Here is a 15137-nt window from a genome sequence, read left to right as displayed (position 1 = left end):
AAGGACAAAGCAGTGTTAACTTAGTTTGAGTGAAGGAATTCATTTTATACATAAAATCCCAAATCATGCAGAACGTATGAAAAGAAGCTTATTCTCGGATTCCTGATCCTTCAGTGTTGCTCTTTCTTCTACTGCAAAATACAATGTTGTTCTTTGTTGAAGTCGATCTAGACATTGATAAATATGAAGGAAAAAGCAGTTTTAACTTGGTTTGAGTGAATGAATTAATTTTATACATAAAATCCGAAATCGTGTTGAACTCATGAAAATAAGCTTATTCTCGGATTCCTAAAACTTTTGATTTGCTCTTTCTTTTATTGCAAAGTACAACGTTGTTTTTTTGTTTAAATATATCGAGACATTGATAAATATGAAGGTAAAAGCCGTTTTAACATAGTTTGAGTGAAGGAATTAATTTTATAGATAAAATCCCAAATCATGCAGAACTCCTCAAAAGGGAGGTATGGCTTAATCACAAGTGTGGCTCTTTCTCATTCAGGGTAATATGAGGAAGTTTATGCTTGAAATATATGTAGAAATGGGTACATATGAAGGACAAAGCAGTGTTAACTTAGTTTGCGTGAAGAAATTCATTTTATACATAAAATCCGAAATCGTGCAGAACTCATGAAACTAAGCTTATTCTCGGATTCCTAAAACTTTTGATTTGCACTTTCTTTTACTGCAAAGTACAACGTTGATTTTTGTTGAAATCTATCTAGACATTGATAAATACCAGCCTAAACTCTGCTGCCGCATTTGATCATTTATGGTTGGGCATTCTTACCTTTTCTTACCCGCTTTTTACAAATTATGATCTTACATTCACACCTACTTGCAGTCGAACACCTTCTCATCCACTTATGATCATATGCGGTTGGGCTTTCGCACCTTTTCTTACCCATTTTTCAGTAATTATGGGTGGACATTCAGACCTTCTTGCAGCCGAAAACCTCCGCTCCTCTTTTGATCATACATTGTCGGGCATTCACACCTTGTCTTACCCGCTTTTTACAAACTTTAGTCGGACATTCAAACCTTCTTGCAGCTGAACCACCTCCACTCCCTGTTTTGATCATATATGGTCTGGCAATAGTACCTTTTCTCACCCGTTTGTGAGTAATTATGGCTGGACATTCACACCTTCTTGCAGCTGAACACCTCCTCTCCCGCTTTTGATCATGTAAGGTTTCATATTCGAAAATTTTCTTTCATGTTTTAAAGCAATTATTAATGGACATTCACACCTACTTGCAGCCGAACACCACCTCTCCCGCTTTTGATGATGTATGGACCGGCATTCTTACCTTTTCTAACACATTTTTCAGCAATTATGGTTGGAGAATCACACCTACTCACAGCCGCACAACTCCGCTACCGCATTTGATGGTGTATTGTCGGGATTTCTCACCCTTTCTCATCAGCTTTTTGCAAATTATTCTCTGACATTCACACCTACTTGCAGTCGAACAGCTCTGCTCCCGCTTTTCATTATGTTTGGTTAGATTTTCGAACCTTTTCTTAACTGCTTTTTTACAAACTTTGGTCGGACGTTCACACCTTCTTACAGCCGAATACCTACGCTTCCGGTTTTGATAGTGTATATTCGGGCATACAAACCTTTTCTTACCCGCTTTTTACAAACCATGGTCGGACTTTCACACCTTCTCTTAGCTGAACAACTCCGCTCCCTCTTTTGATTGTGTACAGTCGGGTATTTTAACCTTTTCTTACCCGCTTTTTACCAACTATGATCGGACATTCACACCGTCTTACAGTAGAACACCTCCTCTCCCGCTTATGATCATGTACGGTTTGATATTCGAAAATTTACTTTCTTGTTTTAAAGCAATTATTGATGGGCATTCAAACCTTCTTTTTGATGGTGTATAGTCGGGCTTTCGAGCCTTTTTTTCCCGGTTTTTACAAACCATGGTCGGACTTTCACACCTTCTTGTAGCCGAACAACTCCGCTCCTGCTATTGATTGTGTACAGTCGGGTATTTTAACCTTTTCTTACCCGCTTTTAACCAACTATGGTCGGACATTCACACCGTCTTACAGCGGAACACCTCTGCTCCCGCTTTTGATGGTGTATAGTCGGGCATTCGAACCTTTTCTTACCCGCTTTTTACAAACTATGGTGGGACATTTAAACCTTCTTGTATCCGAAAACCTCCGCTCTCTCTTTTGATCATACATTGTCGGATATTCGAACCTTTTCTTAACTGCTTTTTACATATTTTGTTTGGACGTTCACACCTTCTTGTAGCCAAACACTTCCACTCCTGCTTTTGATGATGTATGGTTGGGCATTCACACCTTTTTTTTGCCCATTTTTCAGGAATTATGGGTGGACATTAACATCTTGCAGCTGAACACCTCCTATCCCACTTATGATCATGTGTGGTTTGATTTTCGAAAAGTTTCTTTCATGTTTTCTAGCAATTATTGATGGACATGTAGACCTTCTTGCAGCTGAACACCTCCGCTCCCGCTTTTGATCATACATTGTCAAGCATTCGCACCTTGTCTTACCCACTTTTTACAAACTTTAGTCGAACAGTCACACCTACTTGCAGCCGAACACAACCTCTCTCGCTTTTGATGATGTATGGACCGGCATTCTTACCTTTTCTAACACATTTTTCAGCAATTATGGTCGGAGATTCACACCTACTCACAGCCGAACAACTCCGCTCCCGCATTTGATGGTGTATAGTCGGGCATTCTCACCCTTTCTCATGAGCTTTTTGCAAATTATGATCTGACATTCACACCTACTTCCAGTCGAACAGCTCTGCTCCCGCTTTTGATTATGTATGGTTGGATATTCGAACCTTTTCTTAACTGCTTTTTACAAACTTTGGTTGGACGTTCACACCTTCTTGTAGCCGAACACATGCACTCCTGCTTTTGATGATGTATGGTTGGGCATTCGCACCTTTTTTTTACCCATTTTTCAGGTATTATGGGTGGACATTCACACCTTCTTGCAGCTGAACACCTCCTCTCCCACTTATGATCATGTGTGGTTTGATTTTCGAAAATTTTCTTTCATGTTTTCTAGCAATTATTGATGGACATTTAGACTTTCTTGCAGCTGAACACCACCTCTCCCGATTTTGATTATGTATGGACCGGCATTTTTACCTTTTCTAACACATTTTTCAGCAATTATGGTTGGAGATTCACACCTACTCACAGCCAAACAACTCCGCTACCGCATTTGATGGTGTATAGTCGGGCATTCTCACCCTTTCTCATGAGCTTTTTGCAAATTATGATCTGACATTCACACCTACTTGCAGTCGAACAGCTCTGCTCCCGCTTTTGATTATGTATGGTTGGATATTCGAACCTTTTCTTAACTGCTTTTTACAAACTTTGGTTGGACGTTCACACCTTCTTGTAGCCGAACACATGCACTCCTGCTTTTGATGATGTATGGTTGGGCATTCGCACCTTTTTTTTACCCATTTTTCAGGTATTATGGGTGGACATTCACACCTTCTTGCAGCTGAACACCTCCTCTCCCACTTATGATCATGTGTGGTTTGATTTTCGAAAATTTTCTTTCATGTTTTCTAGCAATTATTGATGGACATTTAGACCTTCTTGCAGCTGAACACCACCTCTCCCGATTTTGATGATGTATGGACCGGCATTTTTACCTTTTCTAACACATTTTTCAGCAATTATGGTTGGAGATTCACACCTACTCACAGCCGAACAACTCATCTACCGCATTTGATGGTGTATAGTCGGGCATTCTCACCCTTTCTCATCAGCTTTTTGCAAATTATGATCTGACATTCACACCTACTTCCAGTCGAACAGCTCTGCTCCCGCTTTTGATTATGTTTGGTTAGATTTTCGAACCTTTTCTTAACTGCTTTTTACAAACTTTGGTCGGACGTTCACAATATCTTGCAGCCGAACACCTCCGCTTCCGCTTTTGATGGTGTATATTCGGGCATACGAACCTTTTCTTACCCGCTTTTTACAAACGAAGGTCGGACTTTCACACCTTCTCTTAGCTGAACAACTCTGCTCCCTCTTTTGATTGTGTACAGTCGGGTAATTTAACCTTTTCTTACCCGCTTTTTACCATCTATGGTTGGACATTCACACCGTCTTACAGCGGAACACCTCCGCTCCCTCTTTTGATGATGTATGGTTAGGCATTCGCACCTTTTCTTACCCATTTTTCAGTAATTATGGGTAGACATTCACACCTTCTTGCAGCTGAACACCTCCTCTCCCGCTTATGATCATGTGCAGTTTGATATTCGAAAATTTTCTTTCATGTACTCTAGCAATTATTGATGGACATTCAGACCGTCTTGCAGCTGAACACCTCCGCTCCCACTTTTGATGGTGTATAGTCGGGCTTTCGAGCCTTTTCTTCCCCGGTTTTTACAAATTATGGTTGGACATTCAGACCTTCTTGCAGCCGAAAACCTCCACTCCCTCTTTTGATCATACATTGTCGGGCATTCGCACCTTTTCTTACCCGCTTTTTACAAACCATGGTCGGACTTTCACACCTTTTAGTAGCCGAACAACTCCGCTCCCGCTATTGATTGTGTACAGTCGGGTATTTTAACCTTTTCTTACCCGCTTTTTACCAACTATGGTTGGACATTAACACCTTCTTACAGCAGAACACCTCCGCTCCCTGTTTTGATTATGTATGGTTTGACATTCGCACCTTCTCTCACCCGCCTTTTACTATGGTCGGCCATTCACAGCTTCCTCTCCACCATACTTGTATGGTGGGATATTCACACCCACTTGCATCCGAAGACCTCCGCCCCCACTTTTGTTGATATTTAGTCGGTCATTCGCACCTTACCCGCTTTTGGCAAACTATGGCCTTCTTGCAGCCAAACACCTCTGATCTCGCTTTTGATGATGTAAGGTTGGGCATTCAGACCTTGCTTCACCTGCTTTTCACCAAATATAGTCGGACATTCACACCCACTTGCATCCGAAGACCTCCGCCCCAAATTTTGTTGATATTTAGTCGGACATTCGCACCTTACCCGCTTTTGGAAAACTATGGCCTTCTTGCAGCCAAACACCTCTGATCTCGCTTTTGATGATGTAAGGTTGGGCATTCAGACCTTGCTTCACCTGCTTTTCACCAAATATAGTCGGACATTCACACCTTCTTGCAGCCGAACACTTCCGCTCCACCTTTTAGTGTTCTATCACACCTTTTTTTCACCGCATTTTATACATTATGGTTGGAAATTTTCAACCACTCTCATCCGAAGACCTCTCCTCCCGCTTTTGTTAATATATTTGAACTTTAGTCGGACATTCAAACCTTATTGCAGCTGAACCACCTCCGCTCCCTGTTTTGATCATATATGGTCTGGCAATAGTACCTTTTCTTACCCGTTTGTGAGTAATTATGGCTGGACATTCACACCTACTTGCAGCCGAACACAACCTCTCTCGCTTTTGATGATGTATGGACCGGCATTCTTACCTTTTCTAACACATTTTTCAGCAATTATGGTCGGAGATTCACACCTACTCACAGCCGAACAACTCCGCTCCCGCATTTGATGGTGTATAGTCGGGCATTCTCACCCTTTCTCAACAGCTTTTTGCAAATTATGATCTGATATTCACACCTACTTGCAGTCGAACAGCTCTGCTCCCGCTTTTGATTATGTTTGGTTGGATATTCGAACATTTTCTTAACTGCTTTTTACAAACTTTCGTTGGACGTTCACACCTTCTTGCAGCCAAACACCTCCGCTTCCGCTTTTTATGGTATATAGTCGGGCATTCGAGCCTTTTCTTACCCGCCTATTACTTACTATGGTTGGACATTCAAACCTTCTTGTAGCCGAACACATCCGCTCCTGCTTTTGATGATGTATGATTTGGCATTCGCACCTTTTCTTACCCATTTTTCAGTAATTTTTGGTCGGACATTCAGACCTTCTTGCACCTGAACACCTCTGCTCCCGCTTTTGATGGTGTATAGTCGGGCTTTCGAGCCTTTTCTTCCCCGATTTTTATAAATTGTGGTTGGACATTCAGACCTTGCAGCCGAAAACCTCCGCTCCCTCTTTTGATCATATATTGTCGGGCATTCGCCCCTTGTCTTACACGGTTTTTACAAACTTTAGTCAGACATTCACACCTTGCAGCTGAACCACCTCCATTCCCTGTTTTGATCATGTGTGGTCTGGAAATACTACCTTTTCTTCTCCCGTTTGTGAGTAATTATGGCTGGACATTCACACCTACTTGCAGCCGAAAAACCACCTCTCCCGCTTTTGATGATGTATTGTCCGGCATTCTAGTCTTTTCTATCACATTTTTCAGCAATTATGATCTGACATTCACACCTACTTGCAGTCGAACAGCTCTGCTCCCGCTTTTGATTATGTTCGGTTGGATAGTCAAACCTTTTCTTAACTGCTTTTTACAAACTTTGGTCGGACGTTCACACCTTCTTGCAGCCGAACACCTCCGCTTCCGCTTTTGATGGTATATATTCGGGTATTCGAACCTTCTCTTACCCGCTTTTTACAAACCATGGTTGGACTTTCATTCCTTCTTTTAGCTGAACAACTCCACTCCTGCTTTTGATGATTTATGGTTGGACATTCGCATCTTTTCCTACCCATTTTTCAGTAATTATGGGTGGATATTCACACCTTCTTGCAGCTGAACACCTCCTCTCCCGCTAATGATCATGTAAGGTTTGATATTCGAAAATTTTTTTTCATGTTTTAAAGCAATTATTAATGGACATTCACACCTACTTGCAGCCGAACACCACCTCTCCCGCTTTTGATGATGTATGGACCGGCATTCTTACCTTTTCTAACACATTTTTCAGCAATTATGGTTGGAGAATCACACCTACTCACAGCCGAACAACTCCGCTACCGCATTTGATGGTGTATAGTCGGGATTTCTCACCCTTTCTCATCAGCTTTTTGCAAATTATTCTCTGACATTCACACCTACTTGCAGTCGAACAGCTCTGCTCCCGCTTTTGATTATGTTTGGTTAGATATTCGAACCTTTTCTTAACTGCTTTTTCACAAACTTTGGTCGGACGTTCACACCTTCTTGCAGCCGAACACCTACGCTTCCGGTTTTGATTGTGTATATTCGGGCATACGAACCTTTTCTTACCCGCTTTTTACAAACCATGGTCGGACTTTCACACCTTCTCTTAGCTGAACAACTCCGCTCCCTCTTTTGATTGTGTACAGTCGGGTATTTTAACCTTTTCTTACCCGCTTTTTACCAACTATGATCGGACATTCACACCGTCTTACAGCGGAACACCTCCGCTACCTCTTTTGATGGTGTATGTTCGGGCATTCGAACCTTTTCTTACCCGCTTTTTAAAACCAGGGTCGGACTTTCACACCTTTTAGTAGCCGAACAACTCCGCTCCCGCTATTGATTGTGTACAGTCGGGTATTTTAACCTTTTCTTACCCGCTTTTTACCAACTATGGTCGGACATTCACACCTTCTTACAGCGGAACACCTCCGCTCCCTCTTTTGATGGTGTATTTTTGGGCATTCGAACCTTTTCTTACCCGCTTTTTACAAACTATGGTCGGACATTCAAACCTTCTTGTAGCCGAACACATCCACTCGTGCATTTGATGATGTATGGTTGGGAATTCGCACCTTTTCTTACCCATTTTTCAGTAATTATGGGTGGACATTCACACCTTCTTGCAGCTGAACACCTCCTCTCCCGCTTATTATCATGTGCGGTTTGATATTAGAAAATTCTCTTTCATGTTTTCTAGCAATTATTGATGGACATTCAGACCTACTTGCAGCTGAACACCTCCGCTCCAGCTTTTGATGGTGTATAGTCGGGCTTTCGAGCCTTTTCTTACCCGCTTTTTACAAACTTTAGTCGGACATTAACACCTTCTTGCAGCCTAACCACCTCCGCTCCCTGTTTTGATCATGTATGGTCTGGCAATACTACCTTTTCTTACCCATTTGTGAGTAATTATGGCTGGACATTCACACCTACTTGCAGCCGAACACCACCTCTCCCGCTTTTGATGATGTATGGACCGGCATTCTTACCTTTTCTAACACATTTTTCAGCAATTATGGTTGGAGATTCACACCTACTCACAGCCGAACACCTCCGCTCCCGCATTTGATGGTGTATATTCGGGCATACGAACCTTTTCTTACCCGCTTTTTACAAACCATGGTCGGACTTTCACAACTTCTTGTAGCTGAACAACTCCGCTCCCTCTTTTGATTGTGTACTGTCGGGCATACAAACCTGTTCTTACCCGCTTTTTACAAACTATGGTCGGACATTCAAACCTTCTTGTAGCCGAACACATCCACTCCTGCTTTTGATGATGTATGGTTGGGCATTCGCACCTTTTCTTACCCATTTTTCAGTAATTATGGGTGGATATTCACACCTTCTTGCAGCGGAACACCTCCTCTCCCGCTTATGATTATGTGCGGTTTGATATTCGAAAATTTTCTTTCATGTTTTATAGCAATTATTGATGGACATTCATACCTTCTTGAAGCCGAACACATCCACTTCTGCTTTTGATGATGTATGGTTGGGCATTCGAACCTACTTGTTGCCCGTTTTTCATTAATTATGGGTGGACATTCACACCTTGTCGCAGCCAAACACCTCCGCTCTCTGTTTTGATCATGTATGTTTTGACATTCGCACCTTTTCTCACCTGCTTTTTACTATTGTCGGCCAATCACAGCTTCCTCTCCACCATACTTGTATGGTAGGAAATTCTCACCCACTCTCATCCGAAGACCTCTCCTCCCGCTTTTGTTAATATTTAGTCGGGCATTCGAACCTTTTCTTACCCACTTTTTACAAATTATGGTCGAACATTCACACCTACTTGCAGCTGAATACTTCCGCTCCACCTTTTAGTGATGTATGGTTGGCATTTGCACCTTTTGTTACCCTCTTTTTATACTGATTGCTGAAGATTAAGTTGTTTTTTCTCAAACTACAATTTTTTTTTAATTGTTGAAACTTGATTTGAAGTGGATAAATAAGGAGGACAAACAGTTTTAAGTCACGCTGATAGAAGGAATTAATTTTATAGCAAAATCTGTATTTCGTCATATGTCGAGAGATGCTTATTGCTGAAGAAGTTCTTTCTCATTCTACAAAGTACAACGTTGTTTATCGTTGAAACTTGATTAGACATGAATAAATATGAAGGACAAAGCAGTCTTAACTTGGTTTGAGTTAATTAATTCGTTTTATAGGAGAATCCGAATTCGTGCTTATTTTCGGATTCCTGAAGAATGAGTCTGGTTCTTTCTCATAATACAAAGTTTGTTGTTTATTGTTGAAACTTCATCAGAAGTGAAGAAATAAATGAATGCCTATCAACAAATGTGGGATCTAAACTCTACTGCCTCCTCTAAAATAATTTCTTTTCTCAATTCACAAATGTGTGTGTGTAAGTCACAACACCAAAACGGCTTTCTTTTCTCTCTTTTCTCTACACTCTGCACTATGAGCACACACACCAAATCAGAAAGGCTTTTTTCTCTCTTTTCTATAATTATGGACTGTGGGGACACAAAACCGCTCTCTCTTTTTTTTTTTGATTGTGTGCCAGGGCGTTGTCTCACGTATTAGATTATGCTTAAGATACGAATGGGTTTATCAGTCACATCAGAATCCATACATACTGATCCTCCCGTAATAAAATGGTCGGATCTTATCAAACACACTTTGTTTCTTGTGACAATCAAGTCAGCGAAACAGCGTATACACGTCAAGACACTGAATCAAGTTTGCCACAAGAACTCATAAGTTTGGCAGTATTGCTCTGCCGTCAGCAATCATACACCCATTTTATTTTCGTGAGACGTGCAGGCACCTGTTCATCTACTGTTCTATCACTATGAATTAGTTTATCTATTATCAATAAGGATACTTCTACAACTACTATCAAAGTATGTCCAGACTTCTTATGTTGTCAGTTGCTATATATGAATAAGTGGGTAGCTACTGACAAGCATTAAGCATGTCACACAGCCCAAACATATAACATTTCAGGACACACCACACAGTTAACAACCACAGTGAAGTGTCAAAGCCCAAACATTCAACAGGACACTTACACAACACATTCAAATCAAACAGTCAGACAACATACAAGAACATATACCCCAGCCGGCATTGCTCCCTGCCTATTTTCCTACAGCTCACTATGTGTGCGCACACCTTTATTCACAAACTCTTCAACTTATACTCTTTTACCGAAGCTGCTACAGCTCGATTGGCCGAATACCCTTAGATCCTATTTCAGTGAATTTGACATCTGCCTTACATGTAACAGATTAGCGGTTTAGCAGTTTTAATTTAGTTTGAGTGAAGGAATTCATTTTATAGCAAAATCCGAAATCGTGAAGCACTCATGAAAGTAAGCTTATTCTCGGATTCCTGAAACTTTAGATTTGCTCTTTCTTTTACTGCAAAGTACAACGTTGTTTTTTTTGTTTAAATCTTTCTAGACATGGTAAATATGAACGACAAAGCAGTTTTAACATAGTTTGAGTGAAGGAATTCATTTTATAGATAAAATCCCAAGAGTCTGCAGAGAAAAGAGAGTGAATACGAAGTAGACTTTAACACGGCTATGGGAGCGAGCCGAGTGTCGGCTAACCGGGAGAATTGCTTGAAAGAAACGCGACACCGAATGAGCGGTCAGAACAAAGCCTCAATACGGGATTCTCGTGGTGTTTTTGTTGCTGCCTTGTCTTTTGCATAGAGTAAAAGACAAGGCAGCCATCGAATAGGGCCCGATTGTTCCTACTTGGTCAGCCGAGGAGCAAGGGGGGGGGGGGGGCAAGCGTCTCAACCAAGCAAAGCTCACCATGGGGAAGGTGGCTATACCAACTAGCCTGATGGCCTGCTCCCGCAGTGACGGATAATCGTACTCTGGTTTCTCTTCATAACATACAAGTCTTTCGCCTTTTACTAAAGACTTCCGTGGAGAGCAGCACTAATGAGTTGTTTCTATTATTGGCAGGCTTTACCTTTGCGGGTGAAGCCCTTTCTGTCTGTGCAAAAGAAATCTTGCTACTTTGCAGAGTGACTTCTCTGAGTAGAGTCGCCTTACTTGTTGCGACTGTGCCGATGTTCGAAGCTGGAGTGCAAAGTTGTTGCTTGAATGGTGCTTGCTGGAGCATGCGGGAGTGCAAAGTTATACCATTTAAAAGGGCTGAAGAGTGCTCAGTGCAGCGGGTGGGCGGAGGTGCAACGTGACACTCTGGCCACCTATGGCCATAAAAAGAACACTGCTACAAGTGCGCATTGTGCCAGCAAGGGCCCTCGGACCTGAAACAGTGGACAGTTATCGCTTCTCGGCCTTTTGGCTAAGATCAAGTGTAGTATCTGTTCTTATCAGTTTAATATGTCCTCTATACGAGGACTACATATTAAATGGATTTTTAAGAATAGGAGTTGAAAAAGAAGCTTGCTCCGTTCACTCCAAGCCTCGACCCGGTACTGCAGTGCCGCTGGGAACGGTGCGCTCTCCTCTGCTCTTGTGAAAAAGCAAACAGCGGTGCAGGATGGAAGTTTCAGGGAGCCCAAGATGAAACTTTCTTTTAATCTGCTGAGAAAAGAGAGTGAATGCGAAGTGGACTTTAACATGGCTCTGGGAGCGAGCCGAGTGCGGGCTAACCGGGAGAATTGCTTGAAAGAAACGCGACACCGAATGAGTGGTCAGAACAAAGCCTCAATACGGTGTTCCCGTGGTGTTTGTGGCTGCCTTGTCTTTTGCACAGAGTAAAAGACAAGGCAGCCATCGAATAGATTGTTTCTACTTGGTCAGCCGAGGAGCAGGGGGGGGGGCAAGCGTCTCAACCAAGCAAAGCTCACCAAGTAGGAACAATCGGGCCCTTTTCGATGGCTGCAACACCTGAAAGAGATATTGATGCGAGACCCGATCAAATGCTTTTTCAAAGTCTAAATTTAAGATGACAAGCCGGGTGTTTCTGTCTCTAGCGTAATCAATGATGTCTCGAATCAGTACGAGGCTGTCGGTGAGTTGTCTCCCTGAGATGGCACAAGCTTGGTCTGGGTGAATTACCTCCTCTAAAACAGAGGACATCCGTGTCGCTAAAACCTTGCTAAAAAGTTTACAGTCAAAGTTTAAAAGTGTGATGGGCCTCCAATTCTTTAGGTCAGTCTTATCATTTTTTTTATAAAGTAGAGTCACTATTCCCACTCTAAAACTGTCAGGCAGTCGGTCGAGTTTTTCAAAATCTTTAAAAACATCTGATGATAAAAGGTCCCAATAGGTCAGATAGAATTCTGCAGGAAGCCCATCTAAACCCGGAGCTCGACTTCTCTTAAAACCTGTTAGGCATTTTTTTAACTCTAAAGCAGTAAAATTCTGTGTCAAGTGTGCATTCTCTTTTACGGTTTTGTCAACGAAATTTAAGATTTCTGCCGATGTTTCCAAGTGCACTGGTTTCTCTTTGTACATGTTACTATAAAAGGTATGTACAGTTTCAATCATCTCTTGTGTAGATTTTGTTAAAAACCCATCTTCTCTTTTTAGATTTTGAATACACTCCTTTTTATTTATAACTTTCTTTCTTTTTCACCTTCCTCAATTTCCTGCTCCCTGCTTCTTACAAAAATTCCTTTACTCTTTATTTCTGCTAAAACTGACATTTCCTTTTTGACATCTTTGATTTCTTCTTTAAAGTCTATGCCACACTGATTTAGTTTAAAGTAGCGCTGTAAGCGTTTATGTAGTCCCATCATACATCTATTCTCTTTCCTTTTTTTACGTTTACCTTGCTGTTTAAAAAAAGTCTGGGTCGTTTCCTTCACCATTTCCCACCATTGTGCATGTGTTTCGTAGAGGTCTTGAAGGGTCTGCCACTCTTTATAACATTCCCTGTACTGACTGACTATGATTTCATCCTCCAACAGGGAACAGTTGAGTTTCCACAGACCACTTCCTACCGTCACACCAGAAGGGGGTGAAAGGGTGCAGGAGAGCATAAGGTGGTCTGAAAAGAAAACAGGGGTTAATCTAACATCAGTGGGTGGGCAATCTCTAGTAAAGAAATAATCAATGCGAGAGGCTCTGGTGCCATCATGACTAAACCAGGTGAAGCCCTCCTCTCTGGGATGCATGGTTTTAAAACAGTCAGTAAGCTTAAAATCCCTGCATATGCCCTGAAGTAAAATCGAAGTCTTATCCACTTTAAAATCTACCCCTGCTCTTTTTCTATCTTTCCTGCTCAAGATACAGTTAAAATCCCCTCCTACAACTAAAGGTACTTGCCCTAGCATGTAAAGCTGTATATCTTCTAAAAGGTCATACCTTTCATTTTTTCCATTGAAACCATAAATATTTAAGAGGTTAAAGTCTTGCCCCATAAAATTCAAGTGTGCTAAAAGTGCCCGTCCGTCTCTCACCACTGTGCTACCTTTCACCAGAACATGCGGATTTTTAATTAGAATGGCCACACCATCATTTTTATTTTGATTTGAGCCACTCCATATCGATAAATGGGGCCACATTTCCTCCCATTGTCTATGGTTTTTTAAAAAAGGTAGTCCACATTCTTGTATTAAAAACACATCTGATTTTATGGAGTCTAAGAAGGATAAAATACTCTGGGCTCTTGTCTTTGATTTCACACTTCTCACATTTAGTGTTGAGAAGGTGAGAACCATTAAAAGCATAAAGGAAAGTAGGTATGTCATTTTCGTTTTTCTAAGTTATCAAAACAAATTACACACAGGTTATTTCTTGGGAAACTAGCTCTTCCTTCATTTCTTTAGGTGAAAAGTGAGTAGGGTGATCTATATTTCCTTTTCGGACTCTCGGTGTTGGCCTCTGACGCAATGTTGCATTTAACTATGAGTCCCTGGGGGTTGATTGCAGAGCTGAAGTTGAAAAGGAGACCTCATTTGGTGAGTCGGAGGGGAAGACTCTAGGTTCTTCCACTGAAGAACTGTCTGAAAGGGACCTAACCCTTCCCCTCTTTTCTGATACCACTGGGGAATCAGAGGCTCAGATGCCGTCCTCTTCGGCTGTTGACCTTCGGGGAGGTGAGTATCTTCACTAGACTCACCTGTCTGCTCTTCCTCCTCATTTAGCGTAGCTCCACCCTCTGCCTGTGAATTCTCACAGACTTCAACACTGAGTGGTGAGGCCTCTACAGGCCCCTCCCCTTTTTGCTCCTCACTTCCAATCCAAGCTTTTGGCGGGAAGTTTGAATTTATTGGGTCAACCTCTTCACTTTGTTCACCAACTGCCACCTTTGGTCCTTCTCTTTGTTGGCTTGACTGTGGCTTTACCGTCTTTAATTTGTTGGCAAAAGATTTAGGGCAATCTCTGAAGAGGTGATTTAATTCTCCACAGAGATTACATTTCCTGCCATTTGGACACTCTCCAAAAGTTTGCCCAATTTCTCTGCTCTTCCCACATAACACCTTGGTACAAGCCTCAACCAGGTGCCCATGCTCACCACACTTGCGGCAGAACTTGGGCTGCCCCTGGTAGTGGATGTAACCTCGGTTTTCAAGGTGGCCAGAGTGTCGCCCACCCGCTGCACTGAGCACTCTTCAGCCCTTTTAAATGGTATAACTTTGCACTCCCGCACGCTCCAGCAAGCACCATTCAAGCAACAACTTTGCACTCCAGCTTCGAACATCGGCACAGTCGCAACAAGTAAGGCGACTCTACTCAGAGAAGTCACTCTGCACAGTAAGAAGATTTCTTTTGCACAGACAGAAAGGGCTTCACCCGCAAAGGTAAAGCCTGCCAAAAATAGAAACAACTCATTAGTGCTGCTCTCCACAGAAATCTTTAGTAAAAGGCGAAAGACTTGTACGTTATGAAGAGAAACCAGAGTACGATTATCCGTCACTGCGGGAGCAGGGCATCAGGCTAGTTGGCATAGCCACCTTCCCCATGGTGAGCTTTGCTTGGTTGAGACGCTTGCTCCCCCCCCCCCCCTTGCTCCTCGGCTGACCAAGTAGGAACAATCGGGCCCTATTCGATGGCTGCCTTGTCTTTTACTCTGTGCAAAAGACAAGGCAGCAACAAAAACACCACGACAATCCCGTAT

The 15137-nt window shown here is 42.2% G+C and overlaps 3 non-coding genes across 3 annotated transcripts; 2 read left to right on the top strand and 1 right to left on the bottom strand.

Moving 5' to 3' along the window:
- The first annotated feature begins 10969 nt into the window (after window positions 1-10969).
- LOC140310534 (U5 spliceosomal RNA) lies at window positions 10970-11083 on the top strand. The gene has a single exon (XR_011916593.1). It is a non-coding gene; the product is annotated as a U5 spliceosomal RNA (small nuclear RNA).
- Window positions 11084-11391: 308 nt separating this feature from the next.
- Window positions 11392-11575, top strand: LOC140310466 (U2 spliceosomal RNA). The gene has a single exon (XR_011916534.1). It is a non-coding gene; the product is annotated as a U2 spliceosomal RNA (small nuclear RNA).
- A 3234-nt stretch (window positions 11576-14809) lies between these two features.
- Window positions 14810-14923, bottom strand: LOC140310610 (U5 spliceosomal RNA). The gene has a single exon (XR_011916664.1). It is a non-coding gene; the product is annotated as a U5 spliceosomal RNA (small nuclear RNA).
- Window positions 14924-15137: the final 214 nt, after the last annotated feature.

Source organism: Leuresthes tenuis, unplaced genomic scaffold (assembly GCF_036924035.1).
Source record: "Leuresthes tenuis unplaced genomic scaffold, fLeuTen1.0.hap1 SCAF_6, whole genome shotgun sequence".
NCBI classification, from domain to species: domain Eukaryota; kingdom Metazoa; phylum Chordata; class Actinopteri; order Atheriniformes; family Atherinopsidae; genus Leuresthes; species Leuresthes tenuis.
This window is presented reverse-complemented; position numbering and strand designations above follow the sequence as displayed.